The sequence below is a fragment of the Pseudopipra pipra genome, chromosome 11 (assembly GCF_036250125.1).
Source record: "Pseudopipra pipra isolate bDixPip1 chromosome 11, bDixPip1.hap1, whole genome shotgun sequence".
NCBI lineage: Eukaryota > Metazoa > Chordata > Aves > Passeriformes > Pipridae > Pseudopipra > Pseudopipra pipra.
In genome coordinates this window covers 15,296,945-15,314,508 of record NC_087559.1, presented here as the reverse complement: position 1 = coordinate 15,314,508, position 17,564 = coordinate 15,296,945, and the positions used below count along the sequence as shown (strand labels likewise).

Below are 17,564 nucleotides of genomic sequence, written 5' to 3'. Positions count from 1 at the left end.
ATCTGCGTGGGTGAGGAATTCAAAAAAATAGCAAGTTTTTAAAAAATAAAACTAAGCAAACGAAATAGCCCCCCCTTACCTTTGCACACTGAGTCTGAACTGTCAGAAGAGCAACACGGCCCCAGGGCAGGTGTCTCCAGTTCTGAGCTGGACATGCAGCACTGATGGACGTGGTTGCTCCTGCAGCTCCCAGCACCCAGGGACCAGCAGCTTCTGTCCGAAACAGCCACTCATAAAAATATATTCAAATACCTCTATTACCCCATTTATAACACAGAAGGGTCAGCCTGTCTGGGAGTACTTTTCCCAGCCTGACAGTGCAGCGGCAGCAGGCAACCAGCGGTCCTGGTATGACACCAGTAGTGGTTTTCTGCCCCAGATAAAGCTGTCCCAGACCCACTTGCCTCAATGTCCAAAACAGATGCTGGCAGGATCTGGTATTCCCGGTGGTTACAGGCAGTGACGAGCTGTTTCTGTATCTGGAGATGGTTTTAAGAAGACAAATGACGAATTAGCAGCTGCTGCTTGGTGAGGTTTCACAGACAGTTCAAATGGAGCAAAGTGGCCTTGGTCTGGAGTCAGGACCTGTACAGGGGGAGGCAAAGCACAAATGGGGCACCCACTGCCATCCTAAGTGCTCCAAGATTATTGCAGTACCCAGGGAGCCAGATCCCAGGTGTGTGCCCCCCCCGGGAGGGCAGCCCATTCCGCTGAGGTCAGCAGGGCAAATGTGCTCAACAACTGGCAGTAGGGACCAGCCCTGATCCCTCTACAACCAGCAGCTAAAAGTCCCATTTAACTTCAATGGAGCCAGGATTTGGCCTGGATCTCAACTAAACCCATGACCATCAGTGGCTTTGCTTGGGATTTAATTCCTTGGATTAAAGGGAATTTGCCCCACAGTCAGAGCTCAACACCCACATCCCACCACTGCTCCACTGCAGCCAACGAGAGCAAACCGACCCGAGGTCCCTGGGCTTTAAACAAACAAACAGCAAAAAGAGAAAGAAAAAGAAAAAAAGAAGAGCATTTATTTTCCCTGCAGCTGTGCTCTCCCGGACAGAGGATTTCTGTGGCAGGACAATAACGCTTTATGCAGCGAGGTTAAGTTGCAGTTACTTGAAACTATCAGCTCTTGTGTTCGAATCATCTTATTACCTCCACAATCAAACAAGGCTTCCCCATCGGCAACTATTCGGTCATGCTGTTAAAATTGGACACAGAGGCCAAGCAGGGCTGGATTTGAAGTGATCTAATGGGAGCTGCCTGAGGCTGCTCTGGGGAGGGGGGTATAGCCAGCTTGCTACCCTGCACTCTTGACTACCAAAGGAAAAAACATTGCATTACCAGACCCCAGTCACCGTCTTGGCTCTCACAAGTTATCTCAACACCCTGGAAAGGGAAGGTGAGGGAGCAACACAGAATCCCCTGGGGATGCACATAGGAAGGAAGCTGCTTGGAGCAGTCTTCTGGGATGCATGCAGGAATGCACTAAGGAAGCTCCCAAATGCACAAGGCTGAGACAAGTGGTAACTCACCCTGTGGCTCCTCTCAAACTAAAAGCCTTTTTCTCCCACCCAGCTTCCTTCACAATTGCTTGGGATCTCAGTCCAGGTGAAGGGGGAGGCCAGGAGAAAGGACAAGCACAGAGGAGTTAAGCAGAGCCTTTCTAAAAACAGCATGAATGTTCCCACAGAGCAGGACCAGCTCTGCCACAAGCCCAGCACACCTGGAGTCTGCATCCCAGATCCGCACGCCCCTTCCTAGATCTCCCTTAGGTCCTGTCCTCACAGGCACCACCAGCCTGAGCTCGCTGGCTGGCTCCTCGATCTGAGTTGACATCCTGGCCTTTCCAGGCAAGCCCCAACTGCTCTGCAAGATGGAGCAGGAGCTCAGCTGGGCTTTCTGCACGAGCCAGCTCTGCCTGTCCCTCAGGGGCACCAGCCAAGAGCCAGAGTCGCTGCAAGCAGCAGCTCTGGTGGAGGCAGTCAGGTGCTCGGGGGATCATCTAGACATGACCCATTCCATACGCCCCATTTCACATCTTCCATCTTCAAGTAGCTCTTAAGTAGCTTGATTTAATGATCCCCACATGCTTCCACCCAAGCCTCGGGCTACGGGGAAATTTGCACAGGTGTGGCAGTGTTTCATCACACGGCAAGACGGAACAGCTCCCGGAGCTTCCCAGAGCTTCCCGGAGCTTCCAGAGCACTCTGGATGCTGCCACTCCATCACCTCCTGCTCCAGATGCTCCCTGGACACCTCTGAGCTCACTGCCCTCGGGTGGAGGGGCCAGCACAGACCCGAGGCACAGCCACATCCCACAGCAGTGGTGAGGCTGCGCATGGGCTCCACCTTCCCTCATTGCTTCGCCTTGCACTTGCCCTCACTTGGTCACCCAGGTGTGAAAAGGCACAGGATAAAAGAGCTAAGTCCCATAATTATTTAATATAATTAACCACAGGATTGAAATGGGTCTATTTCCTAGGAGATAGCCTGCTGGAAATCTTCCTGGCTCTTCTTAAGAGCAAGAACACAGGAAAGGCTTTGCCACATCTTCCCACTGGGGGAGCAGAGAGGAGGAGGTCCTGCTTTTTGGTTTGGGGTTTTCTTCATTAATATTATTTTCAGAGATTATTGATCCTGACTTTCGAAGAGCAGCCATCTCTCATCTCGGGCTCTGGCTCTGCAGGATGCCAGCGAGACCCCACATTTCTGGATGGGTGCTCACACTGGATCAAAGCAAGGGAGGCAGCCTCCTTCCACAGCCCCATCAACCACTTCCCAGGGCCGTGGCCAGCACCCTTCCAATGAGGCTAGTGAAATTAATTCATTAATTGCTCCCATTCTTTGGTGTTTCATGTGAGACAGCCTACAAGAACCATCCATTCTGCATTTCTCCCCCTTCCCAATGCAAAACAGAGAATTTTAAAGCATTTTTTTGGTACTCCAGTGGAGATGTTTTCAATGAACCTGCTTCTCATTCCTGCATGAGAGGGGGGACAGGACCAGGGTCCTCCCTGCACAATAAACAGTGGATGGGCTCTGGCCACGTGCAGCCTTTGCACCAACAGTGGAGTGTTTCTGCACTGCTCTTCTGTGGTGGTGGTGGGTTGCAGGGATAACTCACAGTGTGCTGGGGCCTGCATTCTTCCACCAGCGACTATTCAGCCCATGAAAGTTGTGCTGCATTAGGAGATCCCCCCTTGTGCTTTGGGTGAAGCTGGAAAACATCACTACACCTGTAAATGGGGAAATCCTCACATCACAGGGCTGTGGGGTCCAGTGACAGCCATAATGGGTTCACCATTCAGGCAGAGCTCATTTACTTTGAGAAAAGCAGCCAAATAGCCACCTTCCTCCTTCCACCTCCTCCAAAAGCCACACAAACCCACCGCTGGGACCCACGAGCCACAACACACCTTGAGGCTCTCGGGGCTTTGAGCAGAAAGCCACCAAAAGCCACATTATCCTCCAGGCTGGCTGGCCCCTCTCTGAACGGCATCGCCTCAGCATTTGCAAACACTGCCTGTATTGGGGCATGAGGATGAAGACATCACTGGGCTCCCTTCCAGCAGCCCTCTCTGCAAGGAGGGGGGACCAATTCCCGGAGCGGCTCCGTGAAGTCATTCTCTCCCGACATGCCTTCCCCTCCCTGACATCATCAGCTGGGGAAAGCAGGCACAACAGCAGTCCCCCGCTGTTGGATTTGCTTCCAGAGGTGCCAGCAAAGGATGCCTTGCTGCTCATGGGGAGTTGTCCAGCCCGCTGGGAGCACAGCTGGGGGCACCTGAGTGAACGGCCATGGAGCAGCGGCCCCAGAGGAGTCGTGGTCAGTGAGCTGGTGGCACTGGTGGGAAAAGGCTCAGAGAAAGCAAGAAGGAAATGACTCACCCAGCATTGAACCTGGCTCGGGAGCACCCTCATGCTGCACATAACCACGAGTCCACTGGCTCAGCAAAGCCTTGGTCTACCCCGAGGACAAGCTCCTGCAGCAGAGACCCATGTGATCCAGAGTAGGGATGCATGTGGATGCAGGAACCTTCATGTAAATGAGAGAAACAAAGCATTAGTGCTGAACATCTTCCAGAGGGGTTCTGATGGGAAAGGAGGGCATGCATCACTCACTGCAGCTGGGAATTTTCCTCCAGTCTCTTTGGTCCTTTGGTGCCCAGCACAACATCCAGGCACAGAGAGCAAGAGCTGTCCTGAGGGGTGCTGGATGCCCAGGCGCTGACCCTAGGAGCAGGACATTCCTCAGAGCCAGGGAGAGCAGCTGGGAGAAGCTCCCAAATTAACAGGAGTGGGAGCTGAGCTCCTGTGTTGGAAGTATTTAAAGATTTTCTGGGCTGGCATCTTCACCTCCTCGTCCACCCCAGCAGCACCCACCATGGTTTTGCCCAAGGAGAGTCCCAGTATAGCTCACCCTGCAGTGCTGGGGCTGCATCCTGCCCTTCCAAAAGCTTTTCTCTGCTCAGGATGCCCCTGCCAACACACCCACAAACACTCACCTTCTGCCCCAGTTTCCAAATCAAACGTTTAAATTTAAGGCAGGATGAATTATTTCAAGAGGGGGGGAAAAAAACGACAGACAGGCAGAAATTAAGAGTTTCTCTGCCTTTTTCCAGAAATCAGCATGAGCCACTTCTTTACTCTTTAAAGTTCTTAAGGGATTAACTGGAAAAATGAAACATTTGTCCTTTCCATTACTTCTCCCCCTTTTTTCCTCATTTTTTTTGCTATGACAAAAAGAAAAAAAAGGAAGAGAATGTTGAAACTATTGGAAATCATTTACAAAAGGGAAGAAACTTTCATTTCTCAACTACAGCACAAGCAAGATTCATAGTCTTTTTTAGCATCTTGACTTTCTGCCTTCTTACTCCTAGAATTCAGCAGAACAGGGAAACTTCTTAAAAAGATTCAGGGGAAAAAAAAGCTTGATTCTGGCTGCTCATGACCAAGAGAAATTGCCAAAATGTGCTGCTACTTGAAGATTATGTACTAGCGCTAGAACTGTGATGGTGGTGGAAATAGCCAAGAAATTATTTGAAATTAAGTGGGTTTCATGGTGTTTGTTCCATTTTTTGTGTTCACTTCCATGCCACTGGGGTTCAATAACAGGCTGAAATGTAGCCCTTGGGCTCAAAACTCTCTGCCAGAGGCAGTAAGGTTCCTCCAGGCTGGGGATAGCAGCAAAGCCACACGTGGCCACTGAGAAGCTGCATAACCTGGGGTTTGCTTGTTTGGCTTCCAAAATGCAATTTGAGAATAAGCTTCCCCTGAGCAACTTCCATGGCTGAGATAATCATGGATCTGTCAATGGCTGCTCTGCCAGCAGGAGAGGATGCACTCAGGAACGACGGGATCTGTTCTGACTGCTGGTGGTTGGCTGCCCACAGTTTTTTCGGATGGCCAGGGGCCCCCAGCCTGGGAATGAGGTCTGCTTGCACATCCCAGACCTACAGAGAGAAAACACATAACGTGAAGGTTGCATGTAGGTCAGTGTGCTTTAAAGGTGCTCTTTAAGGGGCCTCTGAGCTCTTGCCAATCAAATGCACCTAAATACCAAACGGTTTTCAACCTAATTCCAGAGGTAACACCACCTACTCACATGCCAAAGCAGGGAGCAGACGGCTTGCTAATTAACGTGTCTCCTTCATGAATATTGCACTTCTCGAGTAGGAATTTGGTGCTCAAGCAAAAGACTGCTGAAAGAGAGCCAAGCTGGGCTGAGCAGCGAGGATGCTTCGAAACTGCTGAGATGGCTCTGGCAGGGCTGGTGCTAAAGCCAGCCCCTGGTTTTCACACCCACCAGGTGAGTCAGCGGGTGCTACCTGGGTGCCACCTCCAAAAACGCACAGGCAGCTCACAGCCACACTACAGGGGACACAGGAGAGGTGGTGGCAGGGACGAGGAGGGGGAAATGCAAAACCACAGGATGCTTGTGGTCCCGAACCTCTGTGACATTTGACAGTATCTGGGGCCTGACCTTTTTTTAACCCACATCCGAACCCTTGCCTAAAACCTTCTGCGAGCTTCCTTGGGCTGCAATACCCCACCGGCACCGCCATAATTTCTGCCACAAGCAGCCCCCTGGGCAGTGTTCAGCAGTCCCATCCACCCACAGGAGTTACACAGCCCAGGGAAGGGCCAGCACAGCCCCATACTCTGCACTGGGAAGAGCTGGCTTTGCCAGCCTGGCTGGAGCTGGGTTTCCCTTGGCCAGGGCTCTCAAGGCTTTCCCATGATGAGGAATTACCTGGGTCTCTATTTGTTTCCCCTGGCAGCCTCCTTTGATGTTTCCTCATGAGACTGAGCAAGGAGACACCACAGAAACCTCACTGAGATACATCTGGCATTCTCAGAATGCAGCAAGTTTCCTCAGTGTCCTCCCCACACCAGCATCCCCACTCCAGCACAGATCAGATGCCTGCTCTTCCAAAACCTGTGCGGTGCCTAAATCCTGTTGGTCTTGTGTATGGTTAGATATTTAAGCAGAAATTGCTCTCCTAAAGCCCTCCAGGAATCTCACTTTGCTAGTAGTAGTTGAACTGGACAAGGAAAGCCAGGTCTGACCACATTAAAATGGTTCCTGCTTTTTAACCAAAGTGCTGGAACTGCCATACTGGGGTCAAAGGAGTCATTATTTTGGATGCTTGCAAACTCAGCCACTGTGCTGATAGTGCTGAAGAGCAATGAAGCAACAGTCCCATCAACACCAGCCACCACCAACCAACCAATAGTCTTATCATGGCCTCATTTGGAAGAAGCTTCCAGAGATACCAAATGGACCCCCTTGGACCATACCACATCTCCAGAGATCTTCATCACTGGCCAAGCCAAGACAGTCCTGCCCAACTCTTGCTCTTCAGAGATCAAATTCAAGGGCTGTGTGAGAGCTCTCCCCACAGTCTGGCTGTTGGCATTCAGCCCATGACAAACAGCCATCCCAGCAGCAGACTCCAAACTGAGACTGGATCCCACAGCATCCTTTAAAGCCACTTCTGGGAAAATACACAGCCCATGTTATTGCCCTGTGGGAGAGGTAGAGACTTCAGAGACCTGCTCTGTAGCCCGTTCTGGACAATCACCCCTTAAATTTAGCTCCTACTACAAGTGTGCATGGAATTTACTTGGCAGAGGAAAAAAACCTCCTAGAAAACTCACTCAATCTTCGTTAGCATTTCTAGCACTGCACAAACAGCCTCCCTAGCCACTGGAGTCTGCTTTTACCCAGCCAAAATGCTCCTCTGCAAGTCATTTGAGCCCTTACCTCAGAAAACTCCTTTTCCTGCCTGCACAAACAGGGAAGGAGCTGTAATCTGACTTTATTATGGCCTTGCACGTGCTGTTGCTGTGGAAACGGACACGATGCTACCGGGTCCAACCACAGCACGGCCGGGCACAGGCAGGGACCACAGCCAGGATCCTTGAGGCAGCGCTGCTGGAGAACACCCTCTTGGCCAAATTGCTAAAAAGTCCCCACAACCAACAGCAGTAAGATCCCCTCAGACCAGGGAGCTCAGGGTAGCATCAAAGGCACATACACTGGAGACCACTCAATGTTATTCCTGTAATGATGCAGCTCTCACTATGTCATTATTAGCACATCTGCTCAATTAGCTCCACTGAAAAGTCATTAAGACATAAAGTCATTCAGTTAAGCTAAGGGACAAACATCCCCAAATGTTTCTTTTTCTTCAGGTAACTATTCTCAAGGACTTGCTTTATTCAGTGGTTCAGCCAGTCAAGCTGGCCTCATGGGGGGGTGATATCAGCCACCATAAGAAGACAGAGAAAAATCCTTGTCAGTGAAGAGCAGGACATCTCCCAGCCTGATACACACTCAACCTTCACATTCAGAACATGCAAGATGCAAGAGGAGAAAGAAAGGGGAAGGTCTCACTGCCCTCCTCCTCCTCCCTGTGGAGTGGGCACTGCCTGGGTAGAGCTACTCCTCAGGAAAGTAAGAGCAGCCTTGGGCCTGGGGGTATTTCCCCAGAGCCTGGAGGACAAGCTTAAGTTGTGATAAAAAAGGAGGATATAAATTCCTGGAGAGGATGCCATCTTCTGTTAAGCAGGGTGAATTGGAAACCATCTTTGCTGGGGAAGCAGAGCTTTAACCACAGCTTGACAAGGGCTGCCTGCCAGGGAAGGATGGATCTACACATGGCCCTGATCTTTTAACCTTATGGCATCCCTCATGGTTGCTGCTGGAAACAGGAGACGTTTCCAGTTGGTCCCACAAAGGCTGTACTTGTCTACTCCTTCAGCTCTGTGCTCAAGCCCTGTGCTGGACTGGGAAGAAACCCAAATCCAAGGCTCAGGCTGTGTCAAAAGGGACCACACACAATCCTGCACCAAGGAGGAGGATGGCTGCCCTGAGCTGAACAGCAGCAAGGGCTTTGTAAGCATGGACAGATGAGAGGCAGACAAGTCCTGTAAGTTTAAGTTAGTTACCAGCAGAAAAGGCTCTATATTCAAAGCCAGGCTGGTGTCCCTGCCCATGTCAGGGGGTTTGGAACACAGTGATCTTTAAGGTCCCTTCCAATCCAAACCATTCTATGGTTCTATGATTCTGTGATGATGCAGACTGTGAAGGTGAAGGAAATCAAAGTAAAAATTTGATTCACTGAAAACAGAGAGAGGACAAAGCTTCAGCTCTCACATGTGGGACCTGAGGAAGCAAAACTGCTCCTCTAAGGCCCACGGAAGGAAGGAAAGGCATCACAGCACCAACCTGCCCACTGATGTCCAACTGTTCCACCATGGCAGGGAGTCTCAGCGCTCCAAACCCCTCACCCTGGAGCAGCCATGGAAACGCCCGGAGGGACACCCGGCGCCACGTCACCAAGGTTCATCTCTTCGTCTGGGCAGGAAGGCTTTCAGCACCCTCCCATCCTGGAGCCAGTGTGAGTTATCTACCAGGCTGGTGTTTGGCAGGCAGGAGCCGTGGCAGAGGGAGATCCCACATCAAGCACATGCCTCTGTGCTGCACCCCGGCACTGGGGCTCCCAGCCCGCATGACTGAGCACCCCGCTCACAATTACAGATCTGCCGCTCTCCTTGGCCCTTTCATCATCCCAGACATGCAATACCAACCAAACCTGGCAACTGCCTCTCATTTACCTTCCCAAGAGTTGAAAGAACCTGGCCAATATTTATAGCAGCAAATCAAGCTGGTAGTGCACCAGCTGCTTTGAGAAAAATAGCTGAGGCTTTTCTGAGCCCAGGATTATTTATTATTCATCAAATTGGATTCCAGCTTCCCCCTTCAATTTCATGTGTTATTTTTCCTAAAATATGGATTTTAGTTTATGTTGAGGTTTTTACTTGAGGATTAAAAAGGAGGACACAGAAAAGGAAAACAGGAGAAAGGAAAGCAGGATAATTAAAAAAGGCATCCTCTAAAAACAAAATATTCAGTGAACAAAATTTACCCTCACAGAAGCTGCCAAAGGCAAGGACATCAACAAAAGTGATGATGCACATTTTTTATGAATTACTTCTCATGAATTAACTCAATGGATCAAGAACCCATTTTACACCAACACCTCTGCCCGAACCGAACCGACACGGCTGACAGAAAACAATGTCCCAAATCAGCTGTGGGACTGAGCACCCTGCAAACCAAGAGTATCCCTCTGGAAGGGCTGGGGCAGGCAGGAGGTGAAGGAGCGGGCACGGCTGATGCAAGGCTCCTGCTCGGAGACCTCACTCCTCTGCCAGCCACCCCGAGCACGTCTGCCAAAGCCGGCTGACCACAGGGCCGTGAGAAAAGGACGGGATCTGCAACTGAATTACCACATCTGCTTTCTCCAGGGCTTGCCCAGGAGTGAGTCACGTCAAGAGGAGGCTTTGAGCAGGGTCTGGACCTGGGCAGATAAAAGCAGCGTTATTTGTGTTGTGTTGGCTTGAATCAGCCAGAGAGAAAAGTGCACAGCGCATCAATCCTGCAAAATAAATACAGCACCGTGGAGGGTTATCCAGGAGAGATGTCCTGGGAAATGCTCTCATTCCTTTATCATCTGGCCAGGGAGGAGAAAGTGCAAAGCAAGAACCAGGCATGGCCAGAGAAGAGGTGCCAAGGCATGAGACACCCTGTGCCCACCCAAACACCGTGGTGCTGGTTGGAGCACAGTGCCCAGCACCACACAGGGCTGGGAGCAAAGCAACAGGATCAGCTCTTTCTGGCATTGCTCTTCCTGGGTCTTTAGCCTTTCCCTCAGAGAAAGGTGGCCCCAAAGCAGAACAGAACACCTGTCTCAGAGGCGGATCCCCTCTGCAGCACTAAAAGCAAGGCAGAACTGACTGCAATTACTTCCCATTTGACATGAGGTCTCAATGGGCACATGGTCCCTTCTCCCTGCACCAGGGACCCAATGCTGTGGGGTCAGGGTAAGAATTATCCATGGATGCACAAGGGACACTCCTGCAGTGCTGTCCAGCCTTGAATAGGGAGGGAGAAAAAGACCAGGGGAGTTTCTTTCCTGAGCAGGGTCCTTTGGGAGGGACACCATGAGGGCTCTAACCTATCAGGCAGGCATTTCCCATTTCCCTGGTTCCTTCAGCCATGAATACTTCCCCTCCTGTGTTAGAGGTATTCTCCACTGGTGCAGGATCACGTCAGGACAAGCTCTCCAGTCCCCAGGGGATAAGCAAGTGCAAGTCAGACAGGCATAGCCTGAGTGTGTCTCTTCCATGCAAAGGGGAGGGAGAGACAGCAAGAACCACTTAAATGAGGAAAAACAAGTTCACAAGAGGTGTACTGCTTCATGGAACCAAATCTCACAAAAATCCAAACCCAAACCCAATACTGGGATGTTGGTAGGAAGAAGGCTACAGAGCAGGCTTAGGATGGAAGACCAGGGAGAGGCAGAGAGCAGCACCTGCAGTAGGGACCATGAGTGGAAAGAGAAGAACCAGGCTGAGGAAGACACCAGGAAAAGCAAGAGACACCTCCACAGCAAGAAACAGATGGTCCAAAATGACAGGCAGGTCCTTGCACGTCACGTCAGACACCGTGGGTAAACATTCACTGCTGACATTTCACACCTACACAAGGCTGCATCATCACATCTCGACACCCAGAAGGGGAGACAACATCCTCACTGCACTTGTCCCCAGTGCCAGGTCCTCCAGCCCAGTTCTCTGGAATTAGACTCCAGGTCTATTCCCTGGAGAGTCTAAACAGAAGGCGTGTGTGTGAGGGAAGGGAGTCTAGTTCAAGTGGTCTGTTGCTCTGAACAACTGCTGTGCCCAAGACATTTCTGCTCTGGGGGTCTCCAATTCATTTGGTCACATTTTCCTTTCTGTTCAGTTCAGGGCAAGAATTTGAAAGGATTTTCCAGGAGCACAAACCCCCCCGAATTCCCTTTAATTTCCTTGCCAACCCAAGGGTCACAGCAGCCTTCCAAGGCTTGAGGTGAAGGGTCACATCATCTGAAAGGGGATACCTGGAAGGGGATGAGTTGTTTTGCCATTCAAGCCCAGAGAGGAAGATATGCTCTACCCAAGCAGGTAACATCACAGCAACAGCTTTGCCAAGCCAGGGTGCATGATTTAGAGATCCTTTTGCTTCCCAAGCTTTTAGAAATTAACTCTGACGTCTAATGCCTTGATCATTCAAGAGAACAACTAAGCAATAAGAGACAAACAATTTAAAAAAAAAAAGACAATAAATTTTCTCCCTGACATAAAAAAATTTGTCATTTTTTCTCTCAAAGAGCCCAGGGGTCTCTAAACAGTGAATGAAAACCAGAAAATTTCTGCTTGGTGTCTTCCCCACTACACGACTCTCTGAGTATATGAAAGTAGCTAGAGCATCTGTATAACATAGAGAAGGGAGATCAGAATTGCCTCTAAAAGAGCAATGAGGCTCAAAGCTCCTGACAACTGATTGTGTGTATTGTACCTTACACTTGCATTTCAAAATGAGTTTGTGCTAAGGGCAACTGATAACCACCAACCCCAAATAATTTCAACCAGATCTCGAGTCTGCTGGAAAACAAAGGTACTTTTTATGGTAAATTATTCACAGTGCTCTTCTATCCACACATGTCACAACTTGAGGGAAATTAAAAAAAGACAACTAATCAGGGAATGCTGTAGTGTAACTATTTCCACCAAGGTACTTGTCCATCCTTGCCCAGTGGCTGTGTGCCCTGGCACTGCTCACAACCCACCTGGGTCCTGGGCAGAGGGAAAGTTTTGTGTGCAACCTGCACTTCGAACACTTCCTTAACACCTGCAACAGGTGTGACACATTTCCAAGAGCTGCCAGCTCTACCTCAGCTCTCAAGCACCTGTCAGTCACCGTTTCCCCTAGACCCAACCCAGTTCCTGATGGAGTGTACAGGACCATGGCACACTCAGCACTGCCTCCAGGGACACCAGCTCCCTCAGCCTGGGAGCCGAGAAACAGTTTTACTGACCTGGGTCATAATATTTAATAACAGAAACTGTTGGAGCTCTAAAACATCCCACACAAAATGAATTTATGTAGAAATGTCGGATGGGCTTTGAGAAGTGCAGACATCTGCCCTGGGCTGAGGACATCCTTGCAGCAGTGAAACCCAGCTCCTTCAATGAGAGCTTACACCAGCTGAGTGTTTCCTTACAATGCAGAGATTCTCTTCCAGAAAACTGGGTGAAGCTGGAGATCCGTGCTCCCTTCCTTTCATTCACCATATTCTTGCTGCCATTTTCTGCTCCTCAACTTTAAACCCCACTCTCCAGGGCAGTACAAAGGCCTGAAGTGCAGGGTCCAGGGGAAGCAAATAGTTGAAGTCAGCCAACCCAGAGGCTTCCCACAAGTATCATGCACCAAAGACAAGTTACTGCAAGCTCCTCTTCACAGCCAGGCAGCTGCTGCTCACCCAGCCACACCACAGCAACCACCTGATAAACTCTTTCTACTCAAACCTGTAAGCTTTTGTTGCAGAAGACACAACTGAGGGCATTCAGATAAGAGATGGCATTAAAGATAAGAAAAGGTATGATAATCACCTGATTATGTCTCCCATGCAGCCTAATCTGTCCCCACAATCTGTACAGGGATCTGGCCACAGAGACCACCAAAGCACTGTTCCCACACCGCTGGATGCCCCACAGACCCCCAGGCCATGTTCCAGGCAGGATCTAAAGGAGCACTGGGTGATGAGGGGCAGATACACGTGCACAGGGCTTGGCCAGCATCATCTGCCTTTGATTTGCAGCTTACTGTCTTGGGATGGTTTAGTGAGCTAATCCTTCCCCATGGTGGGGAGAGGACACTGACCTTCCAGGCTTCCTTCAGCTGTGCCGGGAGGGAGATGCCAGTTTGCCTGTGGGCAGATCAAGCTCAGGAGCTCAGAGGAAGTGTTGAGCACATCCAATTTTTAAGGACTCCTCATTAAAAGCATGTCTGAAAATCCTTCTGCTCCACAGCAGCCAGCCTAAGCAGTGGGAGCCTCACCTCCTGGCTCCTTCTCCTGCCTATTGCACCGGCCTCTCCTCGTGCCCCGAGCCATCCCAAGACGTGGTGAAAGTGCAGGTGACACCCCAAATGCTTTAGAGAAGGATGTAACACTACCTGAGCAATCCACTTTGTGCAAGGCAGGTGGAACATGACCAACCAGGGCAAATCCCACCCAGCACGTGCTTATCTCATCAGATCCGTGGGTCAGATTGGAGAGGTGATTTCCCACTGCACGTTATCAGTAACGTACCATGTACAGCTCTTGTTGGACAATGGGAGAGGCATTCTCTTCCACTGCACAAGCCAGGCCACCGAGTCACACAGCACTGATGGCAGAGGACCTTGCTGCCTGCCCCTGTGCCAGACTCCTGCTTGGAATGGCAGAGTCCCACTGCCTTGGCTGATCATAGTGATGGGAGAGCGGTGAGAGGCTGGGAAGGGAAATTTAAGTTTGGGATTTGTACCTGAAACCTGCCACCAAGGAAATGGGTCTCAAAGCGGTAGCAGCAACTTGTGTCCACACCTGATGCTTAAGGAAAGGGGTGGTTGTCAGGAACTACAAACCCTGTCAGCAAATTCTGAGCCTCTTGAAAAATGGATTTGAAGCAGGGACATACTCCCAGTCACTCAGCACAACACAAGAGGGAGAAAGGCCTTGTACCAAGGGAAGCAGGGAAGGAAAAGGAAAGATGGATACCCTCCCTTCTCAGAGGTCTTCAGTGAACCCACCAGGCAGCATCAAACCCTCAGGTAACAAAGAGAAAGGGAATAAGACCTAACATCCAAGTGTAGAAACCAGCCTGTGAAGAGTCAACAAGGGAGGAGGTTTGGTGTGGGAGACAAGAAAGCCTCTTGAGAAAGAGCTTGAGAGATGAGCCATAAGATGTACAGGAAATGAAACAGCACCCACAGCTCTGCACCTGGGCTGTCACCCAACCAAAAGCATTTCAACACTGCCACAAACCAGTTCCTCAGCCAAGCATGGACACTGCTGAGGGACGCAGGCAACTGTGATGACCTGTCTCTAGGATGTTGTTCTGCAGTCTCCAAAGACACTGGCTTACCTTCAGCAACCTATTTTGACCAACATTTCTGCCTCCTGGACTACAACAGCAGAGAGGAGAACATCACCACAGTGTGGATTTCTTGTAGCTTTCCACACCTGCAGGTCTCTCGGCAGTACCTCTGCTCCCGTGGCTTTGACTCACTTTGACTCACTTTGGCACACCACCCCAATCATACAGATATTATCCCTGTATCTATGGGAGGAAAAGACCAAGGTCTCCAAGGCTCGGCTCACGAGCTCCAACTCAGGACAGGGAGTCCAGAGCCAAACCAAACTTTCCCTACAACACCACATCTCCATCCAGTGCCCAAACACTGGGGTGCCTTCCAGGAGGCAAAGCCACAAGTGTCCCACGGGATGGCCCAGCCAAAAGAAACAAGAACACAGGTGCTGATCTTGGCTCAGCCACTGCAGCTACAGAAGCTGAGCTCCACACAGGCTGCAGGAGTCAGCTGAGACAGTGGAAGAACAGATGGATGCTCCAGCCACGCCGTACTCCCACTGCCAGCGGCACCCAGCCAGCCTCATCCAAACCTGCCTCGCCACGTCCGAGCTGGAGATCACAGCAGGACCACGTGTGGACAAGTTACATGGTCTGAAGCAAGGCACTCCACCTTCCAGTGAGTCAGGATCCCTGTCCAGGAAGGCTGGCTGGAGTATGACCTCCCCTAACTCACAGGTCTCCAGCAAAGATCCCAAGGATGTTTGTGCAATGCTGCGATTCTGAAACATCCCACTGGCTTTCATCAGACAGGAGAGCTGGGAAACCTACCAGCAGGGATGCAGTGGGGCTCTGTGAAGGGTTACCCACTGGGGAAGTTTCCAGCACTATCCGAGACCTTTGGGGGTAGCTTGACTCACACAAACACTGGCACACAGAAATAGTGCATGTTATTCCCACCAGCCCTGCATTGTCAGGTCCAGCTCACAGGACTGGCCTTGAAAGCCCTTTTTGAAAGGGGCTTGGCAAAGGTCTCTCAATTCCCAGCCCATGAACAGCCCCTTCCTCCACTGAGGAACTCTAAGCAGACAAAGCCCACCTGGAAGGGATAAGACGTCCTCATCTATCAGCATGGGAAAGTAAAGGAAGAGAGATTTACCCTTCATGTCTGCAGATGAGACAAGGATGGCTGTGATGAGAAACACAGTGCACAGAGTTCTCAGCCAGGCCAGGCTTCTTGAGAGGCCACAGGAAAGTAGGAGCAAGCAAAAGCCACAGTTGGCCCATGGACCCTGCTGAGCTGTTCTGTGGGCTGTGACCACGCTTTTTCTCTTAATTTTCCACATCTTTTACCTTCCTTAGCATTCCTGACACTGTTTTTCTGGCTTTACCTGGCTGCCACATTAGAGGGCGATGAGAGGTTTCCAAGGGCATGCCATCACTCTGAGACAGTGTCCCATCACAGGCTATACCAGCTGATGGACTTCATCCCTGCGTGAGAGCAAAGACCACAAAATTAAACATGGCCCCACACAAAAGCTCCTGGAAACACCCTCTCCCACACTTTGTACAGGTCCACCACCAGCCCATCTGTTTTTTAGATGCAACAGGACCCCTTTGAACACCACCAGCTGCAGGAATGCAGCCAATGCATTCTGCAAGGCCACAAAGCAGCTTTGTATTCATCAAGGATGAAAACTCAAGGAAAGAAAAGACTCAGGAAAAAGGAAAATCAGTGTTGTGACTCAGAGGAAAAGAGGCCTTAAAGCCTCTCCAGCACAACAGTCCTGAAAATGATTTTAAAGATGCTGTGTTGAGTCAAGAACTATTTCACTGCTGTCTCTCTGCACACACGTGTTTTGCATTTGGACACCTCATCAGAGCTGATAACCTTGGAAGGGGCCTCACAACCCATCTGGCCCCAACCCCAGCTCTGAGCACTCTCCACGTACCTGATCTCCCTGTGATGAGGGAAAGTTCCCAGGCTGCCAGCTGGGAATTCACTGCTCCATCTGCACAACTGAGAAGGGAAGGCAAAGGGTTAAATCCCTTGCAAAACCCCTTTCATTTACACAGGGGGGCTTGTTTTAACTAACATCAGGGATTTCAGTGGTGTTATTAGTCAAACTGGTGCAGATAGATGTGGATGGATTATAGCTACCTTGCTTAGTTTGCCAAGGAATTGACTTCAGATGAACTGATGCAAATGTTCTCAAGAACAATTTCCACGCAGCCTGAGCACGAGCAAGAAGTTAAAAAACAACCTTAATTGAATAGTTAAGTCACATAAAACTTCTCACCAGATAAAAAGCAGGAAAAGGCAAAGGGATCCTAAGGGGAGGAGTGGCTAACACAGGTTGCAGCTCTCCACATTCCGAAAGCCACAGCTCACCAAAAGCCCTGGGGGGATTCATGCCTTGGGGAAAGCAGAAATATCAGGGGAGGAGCTGGAGCTGGATACAGCATCTCCCTGGCCAGCAGGAAAGTCTCACTGGTCTGTGCAGGCAAGAGGGTTTCAGGAGGATGGAGGCAGGTTACAGGTTGCCACAGCAGAGGTAAGTGTGCCACACTCCAGGAATAAAGCTGGTTCACTGCCAAATGTGTGCTCCGGCTGCAGAGGCTGGGGGAAGCCACTTGCAGTGACCAGCATTTGGTCCAGGGGGGTGGGAAGCTGATGAAGGATAGGAAAGGGACCCAGGACATTAAATAAATACTGGGCTAAGAACCACATTCATGCTTTTACAGAGGTTCCTGCCAAGGCCACAGAATGCACTTGCCCCTGGTCTCAGTGGTCACACTGCCTTGCTACTCGCTGCAGTGCAGACAGACAGACAGACAGACATGCTGGCTCCAACCATGGGGACACAGTCCCTTTGTCACTCACTTGGCATTCTGGTACTTCTCCCAGTGTAACCCAGAGGCAGCAGCACTGCTGGGGTGCAGCACCTCTCCCAAAGCCTGGGACCTCATGACAGGGCCAGAGCAGCTCGTTGCAGGAGGAGGGGCAGCTGACCCTGCAGCTCTTTGATCCAGCCTGTGAACTGCTGGGGTGGATTAAGGAAAGAGGACTTTAGCTGACCTTCATTAGCTTTCTGCTG

At 50.5% G+C, this 17,564-nt stretch overlaps 1 long non-coding RNA gene across 1 annotated transcript in view; it reads right to left on the bottom strand.

Moving 5' to 3' along the window:
• LOC135420383 (uncharacterized) overlaps positions 1-17,254 on the bottom strand; it is a 29,667-nt gene extending 12,413 nt beyond the window's left edge. The window contains exons 1-2 of the long non-coding RNA XR_010433502.1: positions 15,858-17,254; positions 3,895-5,459 (exon numbers count right to left, since the gene is read on the bottom strand). This is a non-coding gene — a long non-coding RNA (uncharacterized LOC135420383). The remainder of the gene's footprint in view (positions 1-3,894; positions 5,460-15,857) is intronic.
• Positions 17,255-17,564: the final 310 nt, after the last annotated feature.